This window comes from Sapajus apella, unplaced genomic scaffold (assembly GCF_009761245.1).
Source record: "Sapajus apella isolate SASKATOON/1434 unplaced genomic scaffold, GSC_monkey_1.0 scaffold1, whole genome shotgun sequence".
NCBI classification, from domain to species: domain Eukaryota; kingdom Metazoa; phylum Chordata; class Mammalia; order Primates; family Cebidae; genus Sapajus; species Sapajus apella.
The window spans coordinates 28,222,181-28,243,885 of NW_022436941.1; the positions used below are offsets into that span (position 1 = coordinate 28,222,181).

The 21,705-nt window shown below is 37.9% G+C and overlaps 1 long non-coding RNA gene across 1 annotated transcript; it reads left to right on the top strand.

The window, feature by feature from the left end:
* Window positions 1–5,457: 5,457 nt before the first annotated feature.
* On the top strand, window positions 5,458–15,928 carry LOC116560653. The gene is made up of 3 exons (XR_004273073.1): window positions 5,458–5,547; window positions 8,432–8,437; window positions 15,917–15,928. It is a non-coding gene; the product is annotated as an uncharacterized LOC116560653 (long non-coding RNA).
* Window positions 15,929–21,705: the final 5,777 nt, after the last annotated feature.

Genomic DNA, 21,705 nt, shown 5'->3' on the forward strand with positions numbered 1-21,705 from the left:
CAAACCTGCCTCCCTCCAGCAGTGCTGGGGATTTCAATAGTTTCCTCCTTCCAGGCATTAAGCTGTGAACCACTGTAGGGATTGTTCTATTCATTATTGTGCCAAAGCCACTAACCTTGCTCCTGTATATAATAGGTGCTCAGTAAGTAGTTGCTTTTTCTGTACTTTCTGTAATTATTATGATGATAACTAACTAGATCATAATAAAATTTACACATGACAGTCAGCTTAACATGTGAAGTTCCTGGAGTCAGTTGTTAACCCAAAGGAATTTGGGTGACAGTGACAGTGACATTTCTGGGAGATGAAGAGCTTTCGGAAGGCTGTCTTCAAAGCCTGTCAAATCATTCAACACAGGCAAACATCTAGCTAAACTGTATCAACTTGGCTTGGCAGGAAAAAGCCCCAAGCACCATGTTTGGTTATGAAAATCCAATGAAATAATCTACATACAAATGGGTAAAGTAGAGCAGAAATTCAAGTTCTATAACAATCCCATTCCTGCCCTACATAGAAGTTATCACATGGAGCAGCAGAATCTAGCTGTACTTGAGGGCTCTGATTCACTTACATCAATCTGTGTTACCCAAACATGCAAATGTTACACATTAAGGGCCCTCTAGCTTAGTCCATGTTCTTAATATTTCATACTTTAGCTGCTCTAGGTTTTCTACCGCCCAAATGTAACCTGGGAAGATGAATTACTCATCTAATTTCCCTGATTGTCTCTCTTTCTCACCCCTGTGTGTGTTCCCAGGTCCACTGGGGCCAGTGATGGCCCTCATCCGTGTCTGCACTATGTGTGTTGGGTACAAGGGGCTCTTCTCCCTGCCTCTCTGCAAGAACTGCAGCAGAGCTTCTGGAGGGCAGAGACCTGTCTTCCTCCTTATCGTGTCCTCTATAAACCTCTGTATTTGGTGCATAGTGGGAGGTCAGCAAACATCTGTTGATTTCATTCAGCATGAACCATGGAAAAGGGGGAAGGACTTTCTGTGTGTTCTCACTGGGTTGATGAGAAGCTGTGTCTACGGGCAAGAGCAGATTTTGAATTCACAAGTTTATGACAGGTCTCAGAGAGACTAGACTCTGGCCTGCAAGGCACTCTTCTTCTCTGTACCTCATTTATATCACATACGAAAACAAATTCTTTGGTGGTCGATAATTATAACAATACCATAATGGCAGCAATTATTTATTGTTTAGTGTCAAGTAGTATTCTCAGTGCTCTGTATATTTTTATTCTAATTCTTACAACATCCTAGCAAGAGGAATGAGTATTCCTGTTTAATCATTGACATAAGATCAGAGAGGTTAACTGGCCTAGGTCCCTGGGCTAGCGCTATGGTTTGGATATGGTTTGTCTGGACACATCAAGTCTCAAGTTAAAATTTGATCCCCAGTGTTGGAGGTGGGGCTTAATGGGAGGTGTTTGGATCATGCAGGCAGATCCCTCATGAATGGCTTGGTGCAATCCTCACTGTAATCAGTGAGTTCTAGCTCTATTAGTTCCCTGAAGAACTGGTTGTTAGCAAATGTGGCACTTCCCTTCTCTTTCTTTCTTGCTATGTGGTCTGTACATGCTGGCTCCCCTTTACCATCTGCCATGAGTGGAAGCAGCCTGAAGCCTTCACCAGAAGTAGAACTTGGTGCGATGCTTCTTGTACAGCCTGCAGAACCATGAGCCAAATAAACCTCTTTTCTTTATAAATTCCTCAGCCTCGGGTATTCCTTTATAGCAACACAAACAGACCAAGACAACCAGAAAGTGATGGAAATAAAATGTATAAATGCTGCTTAAAATATTTAAAGGTATTTTTATTAAGCTTTGTACATTAATTTCACACATTAATCAAAACTTCCTTAAAAGTTATTGTTTAGCTTAAGATGGACTAAAGGAGAAAAAAAAGAAAAAAAAGTTGTTAAAATTCGTCAGTTTTGAGAACAAACTAATAAGATTTATAAGAGAACTAAAAACTCAAGAAAGACCTGGAGTTTTCAATTTTAACAAAGCTCCTGAATAATTTTTCCTACTTATAAAAAAGCCACCCAAAAGGCATAAAAAATCACATTGATATGATGTATGCCCAAATTAAAAAGAACGCTATATGATGTTTTCTAAATAATATGTATGATGTATTTTTAACAATGTATTCTCAAAGATAGTTGTGTCTTTGTATCTGTGGGTTTCACATACATGGATTCAATCAACCTCAGGTCAAAAAACATTTTTTAAAAAACTTGCAGGCTGGGGCCAGGTGCAGTGGCTCATGCCTGAAATCCCAGCACTTTGGGAGGCTGAGGCAGGTGGATCACGAGATCAGGAGTTCAAGACCAGCCTGGCCAAAATGGTTAAACCCTGTCTCTACTAAAGATATAAAAATTAGCCAGGCATGATGGTGGGCACCTGTAACCCCAGCTACTCAGGAATCTGAGGCAGAGAATTGCTTGAATCTGAAAGGCGGAGATTGCAGTGAGCTGAGATCATGCCACTGCACTCCAGCCTTGGTAACAGAGCGAGACTCTGTCTCAAACAACAACAACAACAACAACAAAAACAAAAAGAAAACTTGCAGGCTGAGTGCAGTGGCTCATGCCTGTAATCCCAGTACTTTGGGAGGCTGAGGCAGGCAGATCACCTGAAGTCAGGAGTTGAAGACCAGCCTTGCCAACACGGTGAAACCCCATCCCTGCAAAATACAAAAATTAGCCAGGTGTGGTGACATTTGCCTATAAACCCAGCTACTTGGGAGGCTGAGGTGGGAGAATCGCTGGAATCTGGGAGGTGGAGGTTGCAGTGAGCTGAGATCGTGCCACTGCACTGCAGCTGGGGTGACAGAGTGAGACTCTGTCTCAAAAACAAAAAAGCTTGCATCTACACTGAACATGAAAAAGCTTCTCTTGTTGCTTTGCTGAAACAATATAGTGTAACATCTATTTACATAGCATTTACATTGCATTAGGTATAAGGAATCTATAGATGACTTAAAGTGTGTAGGAGGATGTGCATAGGTTATACGCAGACACTACACCATTTTATGTAAGGGGACTTGAGCACTGACAGATTTTGGTATCCATGGGAGTTTTGAAATCTCCCATGAATACCAACAGACAACGGTAAACATATATTACATATTACATATGATAATAACTATATATTATCAATATTTATATGTGTGTTTATATATGTGTGTTTCTTTTTCCTTACACAGGAGAAGCAACTGTAGGCAAATAGTGGGTGATAAGGGTAGGATAGTCTTGTCTGAAGCTGTTTTCTTCAGCTCTGATATTCAGTAACGCATGTAGAGAACAAAGGGATTTTGCTCTGTGAAGTCTAATTGTCTGCTGAATAAATAAATAAATAGATGAAGCACTGCACACATTAAATGAAAGTAAATATTGACCCTAACACCATATGTTTGCTGCGGTGCTAGATGAAGTATGCTGGCAGGTCCAACCAGTCAGAGTCTGCCAGCCAGCAAGCAGGAGAGACAGGAATATCAAAAAAGCTCTCCTGCTTGTGCCTTAATCCCCATCCAATCCCCAATTCCTCCACCAAAGGCAGCTCACAAAATTAAGAAATCCCAAGAAGGAAAAATAAAGTGGGTATTGATTGTCTCGGCTCAAATGATCCTATAGGAATCTTTGTTAAGTCAGACAGAAGAGGATAAACATATCTTTTTTTATGTTTACCTTTAACTAAGAAGGGAGAAATTACTCTATTGGGTCAGATCTATGAGTGTGTGGGCAACTCCAGCATGCCCTAGCAGAGGAACAGACCTCATCCTCAACTTGTTACTTCCCGGGAAGTCCTGTCACACCCCTCAGCCTCAGTTTACTCAGCCTCACAATGAGTATAATAATACTGGTCCTCCCTTTGTCACCAATTTAAAAGCTCGGGTGAGGTTAATTATATAACAAGGCCTGGACCAAAGGGCTGCGGATATTTAAAAAATTAACTGCAATGACTTCTGAGTAACAAGAGTTCACTCTGAAGTGAGTTTTGCTTGTCTCGTCTTTGCTTTCTGTTTCTTTTCTTGTTTATCAAGCTGAGAGTGGCTAACAGAGGGGCAAGGACAAGATAGTCAGCTGCTATGGTGAGGTCTGCAAGGGGAAATTCCTTCTCCCCTCCTAGGTCAAGTACCCACTGCAGCATGCAAAACGCTTTCTAAATACCTTACCCTGGAATCCTTTACTTAAAAAAATCTTTTTAAAGATTAATATAAGAAGAATTGAGGAAGACCTGTATAATCATTATAGCAGTTTGTAACGCTGGAGTTTTCACTTGGTTATTATTATTATATTGTTCCTATTACTTTTACCTATTATGCAATAGTTGCAGTAGTCTCAACTTTCTTCAGTAGTTGTTTATTTCTGCATTTGCTTTGGAAAAACAGTTTTAAAATACAGCTTGAAAACATAATTTTTAGTTACTAATATCTATGGATGTAAAAGTAATACAGATCCATAAAAGACTTATATGGGAAGCAAAGAAAGGCAGACACAGGATTTTAAAGGGATCACCTATGATACTACCATATGCATTATATTAAATGATAATTTAGATGAAATTAACATGATATAAAATTAACCATTTTAAAGTAGACAATTCAGTGGTATTTTGTACATTCACAATGTCCTGCAACCACTAATCTATATTTTGTTCTAAAGTATTTCCATTATTCCAAGGTATTTGTATCCATTAAACATTTTCTCTCCCTCTCCTCTTCCCACAACTTTTGGAAATCACCAATATGTATTCAGTCTCTATGGATTTGTCTGTTCTGGATATTTCATATAAATGGAATAATACAATGTTTGATCGTTTGTGTTTGGCTTCTTTCATGTAGCCTATTATTTTGGTGGTTCATTCATGCTGTAGCATGTATCAATGCTTCATTTTTTTATGGCTGAATAATATCCCTTTGTATGTATATTTACAAATTAAGGAATATTAAAATAAAGGAATATTATTTCATCATAAAAAGAGTTAGTTTTATCCATTAGTTTATCCAATTAGCTTAACCATTCATTCATTAGTAGGTATTAGGGCTATTTCTATCTTTTGGCAATTGGGGTAAGTGTTGCTGTAAATATGAGTGTACATGTATTTGTTTGAGTGCCTGCTTTCAATTTTGGGAGGTATATACCTAGGAGTGAAATTTCAGGCTCATATGATAATTTTATGTTTAAATTTTTGAGGATCTATCAACTGTTTTCCATAGCAGCTGAACAATTTTAGATTTCCATTAGCAATGTAGGTTGGTTCCAAGTTAATTGACTCTTTTAATCAATATATGATGTCCTTCTTTGTCTCTTAGACAGATTTTGACTTACTGCCTATTTTGTCTGATATTAGTATAGTTATCTTTGTTCTCTTTTGTTTACTATTCGCATGAAAAAAAAATTCCCCTTCTCTTCTCTTTAACTTATTTCTGTTGTTGAATCAGAAGTGAGTCTCTTCTAGGCAGCATACAATTGGATCATGTTTTTAATCTATTCTATCAATCTCTGTCTTTTAAGGGGAGAGTTTAATTCATTTACATTTAAGTAATTACTGTAGTGAAGAACTTAACTTCTGCAGTGTTGCTGTTTGTTTTCTGTGTGTCTTATACCAATTTTGTCCCTAATATCCTCCCATTACTGCCTGATTTTGTGTTTCGTGGATTTTCTATGCTGTTCTATTTTTATTGCCTTCTCATTTCTGTTTGTATATATATTTCAGACATTTCTCAGTGGTTATCGCAGGGATTACAGTTAACATCCTAAATGTATAATAATCTAGCTTGAACTCATCACAACTTAGTAGCATACAGAAGCTTTGCTCCTATATAGCTCCTTTACCCCATTTATGTTGTTGTCACAAATAATATCTTTATACAGTGTATACTCAATAACAGTTTTAGAATTCTTTTAAATGAATTTGTCTTTTAAATGATATAGGAAATTTAAAAAGTGGAATTACAAAGCAAAAATATAATACTGGCTTTTGTATTTAACCATGTAGTTATCTTTACTGGAGATCTTTTTTTCTCCATTCAGCTTTAAGCTACTGTCTAGTGTCCTTTCATTTCAAACTCAAGGACTCCCTTTAGCATTTCTTGTAGGGCAGGTCTTCTAACAACAAACTTAATCAGCCTTGGTTTATCTAGTAATGTCTTGAATTTTCTTTCATTTATGGAAGATAGTTTTGCCAAATACAGAATTCTTGGTTGACAGTTTTTTTTCTTTCAGTGCCTTAAACATGTCATCCCCCTGCCTTCTGTCCTCCATGATTTTTGATGAGAAATCATCTGTTAATCTTATTTTCACTTCCACAATCACTTGCTTGTGATGAGTCACTTCTTTATTGATGCTTTCAAGATTCTCCTTTGTCTAAATTTATATTTTTTATTAAATTTGGAATGTTTTTAGCTATTAGTTTTCAAATACACTTTCTGCCCTGTCTCTTTCTGAGATTTCTATATTTGTCGTCTTGATGTGGACCATCAAGTGTATATTGGTCCACTTTATGGTGTCTCACAGGTTCCTTAGACTCTGTTCACTTTTCTTCATTTCTTTTTCTTTATGCCCCTCAGACTATACTGTTTCAATTATCTTCTCCTCAAGTTTGCTGATTCTTCCTTCTGCCTGCTCAAATATGCTACTGAACTCCTTAGTAAATTCATCATTCAGTTATATTTTTCATCTCTGGAATTTTTATTTGGTTTCCTTTTAAAAAATCTTTTTATTGATATTCTTATTTTGTTCATACATATTTTCTCTTGTTTCTTTTCGTTCTTTGTCCATAGTTTCTGTTAGCATTTTGAACATATTTAAGAGACTTGATTAAAATTTTTTGTCTAGTAAGCCCAATGTCTGGGTTTCCTCAAGGACAGTTTCTCTCAATTATTATTATTTTTTTCTTTGAATGGGCTATACTTTTCTGTTTCTTTATATACGTTATGACTTTTTATTAAAAACTTGACATTTTATTTATTTTTTTATTGTACTTTAGGTTCTGGGGTACATGTACAGATCATGTAGGATTGTTGCATAGGTACACACATGGCAAGGTGGTTTGCAGCCTTCATCCCCCCCATCACCTATATCTGGTATTTCTCCCCACGTTACCCCTCCCCACCTTCCCCACCCCTTGCTGTCCCTCTCTAGCCCCCCCAACAACTGACTGCAGTGTGTAATGCTCCCCTCCCTGTGTCCACGTGTTCTGATTGTTCAACACCCACCTACGAGTGAGAACATGTGGTGTTTGGTTTTCTGTTCTTGTGTCAGTTTGCTAAGAATGATGGTTTCCAGATTCATCCATGTCCTTATGAAGGACACAAACACATCGTTTTTTATGGCTGTGTAGTATTCCATGGTGTATATGTGCCACATTTTCTTTATCCAGCCTATCGTTGATAGACATTTGGGTTGGTTCTAGGTCTTTGCTATCGTAAACAGTGCTGCAGTGAACATAAATGTGCCTGTGTCTTTATAACAGAACAACTTATAATTCTTTGGATATATATCCACTAATGGGATTGCTGGGTCAAATGGTATTTCTATTTCTAGGTCCTTGAGGAATTGCCACACTCCCTTCCACAATGGTTGCACTAATTTGCACTTCCACCAACAGTGTAAAAGTGTTCCTGTTTCTCCACAACCTCTCTAGCATCTGTTGTCTCCTGATTTTTTTTAATGATTGCCGTTGTAACTGGCGTAAGGTGGTATCTCAACGTGGTTTTGATTTGCATTTCTCTAATGACCAGTGATGATGAGCATTTTTTCATATGTTTGTTGGCCTCATAGATGTCTTCTTTTGTAAACTGTCTCTTCACATCCTTTGCCCACTTTTGAATGGGTTTGTTTGTTTTTTTTTTCTTGTAAATCTGTTGTAGTTCTTTGTAGATTCTGGTTATTAGCCCTTTGTCAGATGGGTAGATTGCAAAAATGTTTTCCCATTCTATTGGTTGCCGGTTCACTCTAATGATTGTTTCCTTTACTGTACAGAAGCTCTGGAGTTTAATTAGATCCCATTTGTCTATTTTGGCTTTTGTTGCCATTGCTTTTGGTGTTTTAGCCATGAAGTCCTTGCCTATGCCTCTGTCCTGAATGGTTTTGCCTAGGTTTTCTTCTAGGGTTTTTGTGGTGTTAGGTCTTATGTTTAGATCTTTAATCCATCTGGAGTTAATTTTAGTGTAAGGTGTCAGGACGGGGTCCAGTTTCTGCTTTCTGCACATGGCTAGCCAGTTTTCCCAACACCATTTATTAAACAGGGAATCCTTTCCCCATTGCTTGTTTTTGTCAGGTTTGAAGAAGATCAGATGATTGTAGATGTGTGGTGTTGCTTTTGAGGCCTCTGTTCTGTTCCATTGGTCTATGTCTCTGTTTTGGTACCAGTACCATGCTGTTTGATTACTGTGGCCTTGTAGTATAGTTTGAAGTCAGGCAGCATGATGTCTCCAGCTTTGTTCTTTTTGCTTAGCATTGTTTTGGGTATGTGGGCTCTCTTTTGGTTCCAAATGAAGCTTGAAGTGGTTTTTCCCAGTTCTGTGAAGAAGGTCATTGGAAGATTGATGGGGATAGCACTAAATCTGTAAATTACTTTGGGCAGTATGGCCATTTTCACGATGTTGATTCTTCCCAACCATGAGCATGGAATGTTTTCCCATCTGTTTGTGTCCTCTCTGATTTCATTGATCAGTGATTTGTAGTTCTCCTTGAAGAGGTCCTTTATATCCTTTGTTAGCTGTATTCTTGGGTATTTTATTCTCTTTGTAGCAATTGTGAATGGAAATTCACTTTTGATTTGGCTCTCTGTTTGTCTGTTATTGATGTACAGAAATGTTTGTGATTTCTGCACATTGATTTTGTATTCTGAGACTTTGCTGAAGTTGCTTATCAGTTTAAGGAGATTTTGGGCTGAGACAATGGGGTCTTCTAAATATACAGTCATGTCATCTGCAAATAGAGACAATTTGGCTTCCTCTTTTCCTGACTGAGTACCCTTTATTTCTTTTTCTTGGCTGATTGCTCTGGCTTGAACTTCCAATACTATATTGAATAGGAGTGGTGAGAGAGGGCATCATTGTCTAGTGCCAGATTTCAAGGGGAATGCTTCCAGTTTTTGCCCATTCAGTATGATATTGGCTGTGGGTTTGTTGTAAATAGCTTTTATTATTTTATGATACATTCCATCAATACCTAGTTTATTGAGGGTTTTTTAGCATAAAGGGCTTTTGAATTTTGTCAAAGGCCTTCTCTGCATCTATTGAGATAATCATGTGGTTTTTGTCTTTGGGTCTGTTTATGTGATGGATTATGTTGATAGACTTGCATATGTTGAACCAGCCTTGCATCCCCAGAATGAAGTCTACTTGATCATGATGAATAAGCTTTTTGATTTGCTGTTGCATTCTGTTTGCCAGTATTTTATTGAAGATTTTTGCATCGATGTTCAACTTGGATATTGGCCTGAAGTTTTCATTTTTAGTTTTTCTCTGCCCAGTTTTGATGTTAGGATGATGTTGGTATCATAAAATGAGTTGGGAGGATTCTCTCTTTTTGTATTGTTTGGAATAGTTTCAGAACGAATGGTACCAGCTCTTCTTTGTATGTCTGGTAGAATTCGGCTATAAACCTGTCTGGACCTGGACTTTTTTAAATTGGTAGGCTATTAATTGCTACCTCAACTTCAGCCCTTGTCATCGGTCTATTCAGGGTTTCAACTTCTTCCTGGTTTAGTCTTGGGAGAGTGCAAGTGTCCAGGAATTTATGCATTTCTTCCAGATTTACTGGTTTGTGTGCATAGAGTTGTTTATAGTAATCTCTGATAGTAGTTTGTATTTCTGCGAAATCGGTGGTGATGTCCCTTTTGTCATTTTTTATTGCATCTATTTGATTATTCCCTCTTTTCTTTTTTATTAGTCTGGCTAGCAGTTTATCTATTTTGTTGATCTTTTCAAAAAAACCAACTCCTGGATTTGTTGATTTTTTTGAAGGTTTTTTTGTGTCTCTATCTCCTTCAGTTCTGCTCTGATCTTAGTTATTTCTTGTTTTCTGCTAGCTTTTGAGTTTTTTTGATCTTGCTCCTCTGACTCTTTCAATTTGATGATAGGGTGTCAATTTTAGACCTTTCCTTGCTCCTCATGTGGGCATTTATTGCTATAAATTTCCCTCTAGACACTGCTTTAAATGTGTCCCAGAAATTCTGGTATGTTGTGTCTTTGTTCTCATTGGTTTCGAAGAACATCTTTATTTCTTCTTTCATTTCATTGTTTATCCAGTCAACATTCAGGAGCCAGTTGTTCATTTTCCATGAAGCTGTATGGTTTTAGGTTAGTTTCTTAATCTTAAATTCTAATTTGATTGCACTGTGGTCTGAGAGACTGTTTGTTATGATTTCCGTTCTTTTGCATTTGCTGAGGAGTGATTTACTTCCAATCATCTGGTCAATTTTAGAGTATGTGTAATGTGGTGCTGAAAAGAATGTATATTCTGTGGATTTGGGGTTGAGAGTTCTGTAAATGTCTATTAAGTTCGCTTGGTCCAGATCTGTGTTCAAGTCCTGGATTTCCTTGTTGATTTTCTGTCTTGTTGATCTGTCTAATATTGACAGTAGAGTGTTAAAGTCTCCCACTATTATTGTGTGGGAGCCTAAGTCTCTCTGTAGGCTGTTAAGGATTTGCTTTATGTATCTGGGTACTCCTGTATTGGGTACATATATATTTAGAATAGTTAGCTCTTCTTGTTGTATTGATCCTTTTACTATTATGTAATGCCCTTCTTTGTCTCTTTTGATTTTTGTTGGTTTAAAGTCCATTTTGTCAGAGAATAGAATTGCCACCCCTGCTTTTTTTTGCTCTCCATTTGTTTGGTAAATCTTCTCCCATCCCTTTATTTTGAGTCTATGTGTGTCTTTGCATGTGAGATGGGTCTTCTGAGTACAGCACACCGATGGTTTTTGGCTTTTTATCCAGTTTGCCATTCTGTGTCTTTTGATTGGGGCATTTAGTCCATTTACATCTAATGTTAATATTGTTATGTGTGAATTTGATCCTGCCACTTTATTACCAGTTGGCTGTTTTGCCCTTTGGTTGGCCTAATTTCTTCATTGTTTCATTGGTCTTTAGCATTTGGTTCTTTTTTGCAGTGGCTGGTACTAGTTTTTCCTTTATGTGTTTAGTGCTTCCTTCAGGAGCTCTTGTAGAGCAGGTCTGGTAGTGATAAAATCTCTCAGCAATTGCTTGTCCATTAAGGATTTTATTTCTCAATCACTTATGAAGCTTAGTTTGGCTGGATATGAAATTCTGGGTTGAAAGTTCTTTTTTTAAGGATGTTGAATATTGGCCCCCACTCTCTTCGGGCTTTTAGGGTTTCTGTTGAGAGATTCACTGTGAGTCTGATTGCTTCCCTTTGTGGGTGACCTGACCTTTCTCTCTGGCTGCCCTTAGTATTTTTTTCTTCATTTCAACCCTGGTGAATCTGACAATTATGTGCCTTGGGTTGCTATTTTTGAGGAATATCTTTGTGGTGTTCTCTGTATTTCCTGTATTTGAATGTTGGCCTGTCTTGCTAGGTTGGGGAAGTTCTCCTGGATAATATCCTGAAGAATGTTTTCCAGCTTGGATTCATTCTTCCTGTCATCTTCCGATACACTGATCAAGCATAGATTAGGTCTTTTCACATAATCCCATATTTCTTGAATGTTTTGTTCATTTCTTTTCACACTTTGTTCTCTTTTCTTGCCTTCTAGTTTTATTTCATTGAGTTGATCTTCAATCTCTTATATCCTTTCTTTTGCTTGATCTATTCGGCTATTGAAACTTGTGTATGCTTCATGAAGTTCTTGTGCTGTGTTTTTCAGCTCCATCATGTTGTTTGTGTTCTTCTCTAAACTGGTTATTCTAGTTAGCATTTCGTCTAACTTTTTTTTCAAGGTTTTTAGTTTCTTTGCATTGGGTTAGAACATGTTCCTTTAACTCAGAGAAGTTTGTTATTACCCACCTTCTGAAGCCAGCTTGTGTCAATTCATTCTCTGTCCAGCTTTGTCCCCTTGATGGTAAGGAGTTGCGATCTTGTGGTGGGGGAGAGACATTCTGGTTTTTGATGGTTTCATTCTCTTTGCACTGGTTTCTTCCCATCTTGTTGGATTTGTATAGTTTTGTTCTCGGGTAGCTGCTTGGGGAGGTGGCCTTTCCTTTGTCTACCTGCAGAGGCGCTGCTGAGCTGCCATAGATTCAGTGGAGCTACTGCATCTTTTATTTACTCAGGAAAATTAGACAGGCTTCTGCAATGGCAGCTGCCCTTCCCCCCAACCCTCTCCCCACCCACCCACTCGACAAGCTCGATTGTTCATTGTTGCTCGCTAACTGATGTTCTGGGTGCAAAACTCTGGAGTAAGAGTTTTTTAGCCTGCTGGGCTTTCTGTGGCTGGGGAACCCATCCTGCTGTACAGTATGTTTCCCTGCTTTCAGTTCCCCTTCTTTCTGGGGACCAGGTAGTTCCATCCAGCCGGCTTTCTGGCTTTCGTGTCAGCCAGTGCTTCTGCCTAGATCTATGCTGCAGCCTGGGTGCTGGCTGACATTGCTGTTCTGCCCTTTTCAGGCAGCTCACTGAGGCTTTTCAGCCTGGTGAAGGTCTCCTGTTCTGTGGGTTGTAGAGGGCTTGGGTGGAGCACTATATCTGAACCAAAGTCCCAGAGAGAGAGATCCCCTGGTCCTCTGGTCAGTTGCATGCACCTCCTGGGTGGGGCAGTGCCCCACCTTGCCTCAACTTGCCCTATTTGGTTTATACCCACTATCCAACCAGACCCACAAAATGAACCTGGTACCTCATTTGGAATTGTGGAGACCACTTAGCTTTTGCAACTCTTGCTGGGAGCTGCTTTCTGGAGCTGCCTCTTATTCGGCCATCTTGGGATCCCTCCAACATTTTAATATTATAATGTGGTAACCCTGGATATTGGATTCTCCCCTTTCCCCAGGGCTTGCTGTTCTTTATTATGCAAGACTGCAGTCATCTGTTTAATAACTTCCCAAACTTCTTTTTCTGCAAAGACTATATTCTTTGTCATGTGTAATCACTGAAATGTTTGTTCATTTGCTTGTATTCAGCTTGTGATTTGACAAAGGTTTCCTTGATTGCCAGGAACTAAGAACAAAACAAACACAATAAAAAACATCTTTGGATTGGCTCTATGCAGATCTGCGCCTTCAATACTTTGCCAGGCTCTTTACAACTTCACCTTAGCCTTCACTTCCAGAGATTAGCCAAAGTTGAAAGCTTATGGTCTTCTCAGATCTCTTCTAAGCATTTATCCTGTTTTGACAAGCATGTAGCTTTCTAAATTTCCAGGTACACATGAGTGCTGTTGAATGCTCTAATTTCCCAAGGAAAGTTTCCTCAGCTGTTCTTTCCAGATTTTAGACTATATATTGTATGTATCAACCATAACTTTTTGCCTTAGGTGGCTGCAGGTTTTTAATTTGCCTTACAATATTTTCAAGCAATGTCTAATGCTTTTCTGCCCTGAGTATATTCTGAGTTAAGCAAAATAGAGACAGGAGACTCACTTGTCCTTCAGGTAGCCCAGACAAGTTAGCACAGACAAAAATAATAATTTGTGAATGAAATCTCTGTTTTCTCTGGATCCAGAATTGCACACTGGGAACATGGGTTGCTATCTTTAAGATTACTTCCCAGCTTCCCTTCCTGTTTCCCTTCCTTTCTCTCACCCTTTCTCCATTCCATTCCTTCCTTTGTCAAATATTTTCTGAATATCTAGTATATGTTAGGTCCTGTGCTTAGAACCTGGATGCTAAGGATAATTAGTAATGGTCCTAGACTTACTTGCCTACAGATAAGTAGGAAAGATAGGTAAGTAAGGCAAAAATTTCAGCTGAGTGTATCAAGTGACATGATGGTGATGCCCGCAGGGCCATAGGCCTTTTAAAAATAACAACTGGGCAACAAATGAATGAGATCATTAGAGTGACAAAACCAGAGTTTTCTCTTTTTTTTTTTTTTTTTTTGAGACAGTGTCTTACTCTGTTGCCCAGGCGAGAGCAGTGACGCAATCTGAGCTCACTGCAACCTCTGCCTGCTGGGTTCAAGCAGTTCTTGTGCCTCAGCCCCGCCAAGTAGCTGGGATTACAGGGGTGAGCCACCATTACCAGGCCAGAACTAGAGTTTTCTATTAAAATGTCAAATAACATTTCTTCAAAATGTTTGAGGTTTTTCTACATTTGTTTACCCAAGAGAAACATAGATTTTTATAAATTGATCCCTGAGATCACCCATTATATGCAGAGCTCTAAGGGACAGCTGAAATAGTGCTCATGGGATGCAAATATATTATTGGTCATGAAAAGCATAATTAAATATATATTTTTTTGAGACAGAGTCTCACTCTGTCACCCAGGCTGGAGTGCAGAGGTGCGATCTCCTCGGCTTATTGCAACCTCTGCCTCCCGAGTTCAAGCAATTCTTGTGTCTCAGCCCCTGAAGTAGCTGGGATTACAGGTGTGAACCACCATGTCTTGCTAATTTTTGTATTTTTAGTAGAGACAGCGTTTTACTCTGTTGGCCAGGCAGGTCTCAAACTCCTGGCCTCAAGTGATCCACTTGCCTTGGTGTCCCAAAGTGCTAGGATTACAGACACGAGCCACCGTGCCTGGCCCATGATTAAATATTAAATAATGAATATTTAGTAAAAGATCAGATAATGTATTTCAAACCCAAAAACAAATTAATTTTGTGATTTTTTGCTATGTTGAATTAGCCATTAATTATTACTACATGTAATATAGAATTGACTCCTCTTACATGCAGTAAAACAAGTATCTTGTCATGCTTAAGATGTGTAAAGCAGGTTCTGATTTAACTTATACTGAAGTTTCTTCCGCTCATCTTTCTTGCATAAAAAAGATGAAAAATGGCCGGGCACGGTGGCTCAAGCCTGTAATCCCAGCACTGTGGGAGGCCAAGGCGGGTGGATCACGAGGTCAAGAGATCGAGACCATCCTGGTCAACATGGCGAAACCCCGTCTCTGCTAAAACTACAAAAAATTAGCTGGGCATGGTGGCGCGTGCCTGTAATCCCAGCTACTCAGGAGGCTGAGGCAGGAGAATTGCCTGAACCCGGGAGGCGGAGGTTGCGGTGAGCCGAGATCGTGCCATTGCACTCCAGCCTGGGTAACAAGAGCGAAACTCTGTCTCAAAAAAAAAAAAAAAAAAGATGAAAAATGACTGTTTGCCTTCAAAGAATTAAATAAAAATATAGCAACAAATAAAATAGAAGTAAGCCAATGAAAAGAAAAGATTAGTTGAAATTTTAAGTTGATTTGGTAGAATCTGAGTCTATTGGCCCATTAGGTTTTGGTCAAAGTCCACAGATTTGAAAATACATGAGTTTGAAAATTAGTATAATCATTTTATTTCATTTTTGTTGTATGCAACAGTGTGTGGTTTAAGAGGATAAATATTAAATGATTATTTACTTGGAATACTGGATGAGAAAAGCTCATCTAGAATTTAAATTTCTGACACCCATTGCAAGTTATCTCTATAACTCCATTTTTCCTCCATAAAAATAGAGATTTATATTTCAAAACTAGAAGAATAACAATCTTAATAAATTATAAATATCTTGAGATTATAAAATTGTTTCATAACCATAGAGTTAGAGTTATAACCTATAAAGCCTAAGGTCCAATCAAGAATTGACTCTTTAAAATGTACTAAGGAAAAAATATAGTAAGATAAAGCCATTAAATATAAATTTAAGCTTTTTTTGAAATTAAATTTTATTTCAGTATTTTTTCAACATCTTTTAGAATCCAAAATATAATCAAATTAAGTGGATACGAGTAAATGAAAACATAATTTATAAAATAAAATATATAACAAGTACATCCAGATAATGAAAATTTTTCAGTGCTAAAAAGGAATGAACTATCAAGGCATGAAAAAACATAGAGGAAACTTAAATGCATATTACATACTAAGTGGAAGAAGACAGTCTGAAAAGGCTGTATACCATATGATTCTAACTACATGATATTTAGAAAAGCCAGAACTATGGAGACAGTAAAAACATTGCTGGTTACCAGGAGTTAAGGGGAAGAAAGAAACGAATAGATGGATTATAGAGGATTTTTAAGGTGGTGAAACTATGTTGTATGTTGTTATAATAATGAATTCATGTTCGTTATATATTTGTCCAAATCCATGAAATGTACACCCAAGAGTGAACCTTAATGTAAACTATGGACTTTGGTTGATAATGATGTATCCATGTAAGTTTATCAATTGTAACAAATGTACTACTCTGGTGAGGAATATTGATGGGGAGGTTGCGTGTATGCAGGGCCAGGGGCTGCATGGGGAATCTCTGTACCTTCTATTCAATTTTGCTGTGAAGCTAAAACTGCTCTATAAAGTCTATTAAAAATAATGTATCTAAAATAATCATATTAAATATAACAATGAATTTATATTTATAAGTTAAAATATTTTTTAATATATAAAAATAAATTTTAAGTTGATTAAAATAAGGCCATTAAATTTTAATAGAATTTGAAAAGCATAAAATTTTAGTGTATTATATATAACAGTAAGTATTATTATATAACATTACATGAACTATGAGACCTTGCTTTAATTTTTTTGTTTTTAACAGTGACACTACAGAAATTTTGGATTTGTATCCTGTTTGTAGTATGGTAAGCAGCATCCCTTGTCTCTAGTCATTTGATATAAGTAGGAAATTCCTAGTTGTGACAAACCAAAATTTCTCTAGACATTTTCAAATGTACTATGGAGTGGAGGGAGGGGCAAGGAACTGTTGCTTTAATTAAAACAGCAGAAATATCAGAAAATATCAAGTGATTACACTGACAAAACAATTTTAACAATTTACTTCATCATCTCTTACCTAGCTGAAAGGCCCCATTCAAGATAAAATGTGCCATGGGTGATTTTCGGTGGTGCCTTAGGCTATGTGATGGCTGGAAAAATAGCTGGATCAAAACATAAATACACAGAACTAAAATCTAGTGCAGGTGTGAAGAACAGTGTCTACCCTTTGTCATTCTACCTGCTCTTCTCTCTGCCTTTTGTCAGGGAACAGACCATCTCTTTGGATGCACTTAGGTTTCTTTTATTTATTTGTTTGCTTACTTATTTTTCTTTTTTAGAGTCATTCAGAGTCTTGCTATGTTACTTGGGCTTGTCTCAAATTCCTGGGCACACTTAGGTTTCTTAACCATAACCACTCCACTCCAAGGACAGCATAACCATGCCAGTAATACACTAATGAAAAAATGCAATGGAGTGGCTTGAGACTATGAACTGTTTCCAGGTCATTGCATAATAGCAGATAACTCAGGAAGAGTAGGTGCTAGGCCCATACCACTTCTTTGCCCATAAACCTTACTCATCCTTGAAGATGGTCTATCTCTGATTATTTTTTAGCAGAACACAAAATGTTCTGGAAGAATAGTGTTAGCTTAGAACACTGGTTTCACTAAAATTCATCAAGGCAAAAACCAAAAAATCTTACGGCACAGAAAACTGAGAAGGCAGCTCTTGCGGAGGCAGCTAATATGAGGCTGCTCCGTTCTGTTGAGAATTCTGCCTCAAGATCAAATCCACAAACCCTGGCATCTCTATTGGAGATGTAGCAAAAAAGCTGGGTGAGACATGGAGTAACTTAAGTGACAGTGAAGACCAGCTTACATCACTAAGGTGGCAAAGCTGAAGGAGAAGTGTGAGAAGGATGTTTCTGACTGTAGGTCCAAAGGCAAGTTCGATGGTGCAGAGGGTCCTGCTAAAGTTGCCTAGAAAAAGGTGGAAGACGAAGGCAAAGACAATGAGGATGAAGAAGAGGGGAAAGAGGATGAATAAACTGTTTATCTGTCTCCCTACGAATATCTTAGAGTAGGGGAGTGCTGTAATTGACACATCTCTTATTTCAGAAGTGTCTGTTGCCCTCATTAATTACAAAATTTTATCACAACCATATTGTAGTCTCTTGAAATGATCTAGAAATTATCAGTGGTTTACGTGAAGTGGCCATGGGTGTCTGGAGCACCCTGAAACTATGTCAAAGTTGTACATATGTCCAAATGTTTTTTAAATGAAAAGACATTCTGGAGTTCTCACTGTGTGCCCTTTGCTGTTGGTGTGACAAGGCATTTAAAGATGTTTCTGGCATTTTATTTTCTAATTTGTAACATGGTATTAACTATGTGATTATTGGCTGGAAATCCTGAGTTATCAACTGTATATGTCTATAGTTTGTAAAAAGAGCAAAACAACCTAGACAAACTTTTGATGCTCCTTACTTGGCATTGAGGCTATGGGGGGAAAATGCCTTTTGGAAGGGTGGTAGCTCAGGGCGTGCACTATGAGGCTGGACCTGTTGACTCTGCAGTGGGCATCCATTTAGCTTCAGGTTGTCTTATTTCCCATATAGTGACAAATACAGAATTCTGCTGCTATTGTTAGCTGTGGGCAAAGTGGGGTCAGCTGGCATGAGAAGTGTTTTTTTTTAATTTGTTTGTTGTTTTTCATTTAAGTGCAATTGTTTTTAAACTGTTTATTTTAAAACAAACCATAGAACTCTTCATTGTCAGCAAAGTGAAGAGCCACTGAATCAATGAAAATTCAAGAACCTTTTGTACTTAAATACGATTTTCAACATTCTGCTTTCTTTTTGTATGTTTAGAATGCTGAAATGTTTTTGAAGTTAAATAAACAGTATTACATTTAAAAAAGAAAAAGAAGACTGAGAGCAATGACTAATTTATTGCCAAAATCTGGAGTGAGTTTCCACTAAGAGTCAAGATGGTGGACTTGGTTTAAGAAGACAATGAAGCTTCTACATGATGCAGTGGAGGCTAAGAAAAAGGTGTGGAAGTCTCCTTCCACAATTGATATTCTGATTGCATCTCTTTGTTTGTGTCAAGTTGCTGAATGCCAAATGTAAGTATGCATTGGTGGAAAAATATATTCTCAAATGTTTAAAACTTAAAAAAAACTTATATTACAACGATTGCTTCATATAATGCAAGAGATGCCTCAAAACCAGTGGCCTACTGTCACCTACATGTTGATATCTGAAACATTGAACTTGGCCTTTAAATCCCAACACAACCTAGTTTCAACTTAAGCTGTAGTTAAATGTACTATAGACATTTTGAAGCTTATTGCTTTAGACAGCAGATGTGTAAAGTTTGACTACTGAAGTATATTGCCTATGTAGATCTAGTGGTCAAGACGTGAGACAGTGGCTCCGGGGAGATGGGTGTGTGTTTCAGGTGGCATTCCTATACAGGAACCAAGAACAGCACATTTCTCATAGCAGTAATTCTCCAGAGGGAGAAAATAATGAGATTATGAAAAGCCTCCTTGACAGTGTCTTTCTAGTATCTTGCCTCTTCAATTTTTTTCAGAGTCTGCCAAAGAGAGTATGATTTTGAGATGAGTTTCCCAAGGCTGAAATTGAAAGTGATTTAAGGATAGGCAGTTTGTGGTGTCTGTGGAAGGATGTATTTAGCAAAACTCTGAGACCTTAATCTTAGTGAATTAATTTATCATGTTTGAAGCTGTGGTATCCAGGCAAGGGAGATGAAGTTAAATATTTTTATTCAATGGGAAAAATGTATTTCTAAAAAGCAGCATATAATTGCACAGAAGCAAGTGGTCCTTAAAAAACAGATATGTAGGTTAAGTTTGCTCCTTGCTGTTTTACACTATTAATTAAGTAATGTGGGTTTCAGTGAGGATTATTTTTGGCCATTTTTAACAACAGCAACAAAACCCAAAAGCCCAAAAAACAAACAACAGAGATTTCGACAAGGTGGAGGTTTCTTTCTTCTTTCCTCATGAATAAGCCCTGAGATAGGCTGCCCAAGGCTGGTGCAGGGTTTCCATGCTTGGGTGCAGGCTCCTTTCTGGTTCCGCCTTGTCTTGAAAGGCTCTTTGCACTCCAGCCATCACATTCAAATTGCAGGACCAGGAAGGAGCCCAGAGATGCATGTCTCCCTTTCTCTTGTTAAAGACGTTTAGGAAGATTTTTAAAAGACTCGGAAAGTGCCGTTTAATACTTCACACTTACATTTCATTGGCCATACCTGAGTCATATAGCCATCACTACTTGCAGGGAATCTGAGAAACATGTCCAGCTAAAAACTGGGGTTAGTTTCAAAGGTAGAATATAGGCCACATTTTGCTTTGAAACGTAGATAATGAGGAGGTAAATTTTAACTTCAAGTTATTCTAAATGGCAAAAACCAGAAGAATCTTTTAGACAAGTAATCAGAAATTGTCTTTTTCTACCTCACTCTTACATACTCAAGCCAGGCATACTACGTAATTTTGGCATTTGGATTAAATTATTAGTTTAATTAATTAATTAAAAGCTATGAGTATCTACCATGGGCCAGGCAACATCTTAGGTGTCACAGACAATTAGCTGAATAGGGGGCTGCCTGTGCCCTCAGGGAGTTCACAGTCCAATAGGGAAGATCGACACATAAATATATTCAGTAATTAGAATACAATATAGTCACAAAACAATTTACCCAACAAGGAAAAATTTACATATTGATTTTCTAGGCTCCTACTTGCACTTTTATTTTATTTTAATACTTTAAGTTCTGGGATACATGTGCAGAATGTGCAGGTTTGTTACATAGGTTACAGGTGCCATGGTGGTTTGCTGCACCCGTCAACCCATCATCTAGGTTTTAAGCCCCACACGCACTAGGTATTTGTCCTAATGCTATTCCTCCCCTAGCCCTCCTCCCCACGACAGGCCCTGGTGTGTGATGTTCCCCTCCCTGTGTCATGTATTCTCATTGTTCAACTCCCACTTATGAGTGAGAACATGTAGTGTTTGGTTTTCTGTTCCTGTGTTAGTTTGCTGAGAATAGTGGTTTCCAGCTTCAGCCATGTCCCTGCAAAGGATGTGAACTTTTTCTTTTTTATGGCTGCATAGTATTCCATTATGTATATATGCCACATTTTCTTTATCCAGTGTATCATTGATGGGATTTTGGTTGGTTCCAAGTCTTTGCTATTGTAAATAGTGCTGCAATAAACATATGTGTACATGTGTCTTTACAGTAGAATGATTTATAATCCTTTGAGTATATAACCAGTAATGGGATTGCTGGGTCAAATGGTATTTTTGGTTCTAGATCCTTGGAATCACCACACGGTTTCCCACAATGGTTGAACTAATTTACATTCCCACCAACAGTGTAAAGGTGTTACTATCTCTCCACATTCTCTCCAACATCAGTTGTCTCCTGACTTTTTAATGTTTGCCATTGTAACTGGTGTGAGATGGCTTCTCATTTTGGTTTTGATTTGCATTTCTCTAATGACTTGTGATAATGAGCTTTTTTCATATGTTTGTTGGCTGCAAAAGTGTCTTCTTTTGAGACGTGTCTGTTCATATACTTCACCCACTTTGTGATGGGGCTGTTTGTTTTTTTCTTGTAAATTTGTTTAAATTCCTTGTAGATTCTGAATATTAGCCCTTTGTTGGATGGATAGATTGCAAAAATTTTCTCCCAGTCTGTAGGTTGCCTGCTCACTCTGATGACAGTTTTTTGCTGTGCAGAAGCTCTTTAGTGTAATTAGATCCCAATTGTCTATTTTGGCTTTTGTGGCAATTGCTTTTGGTGTTTTAGTTATGAAGACTTTGCCCATGCC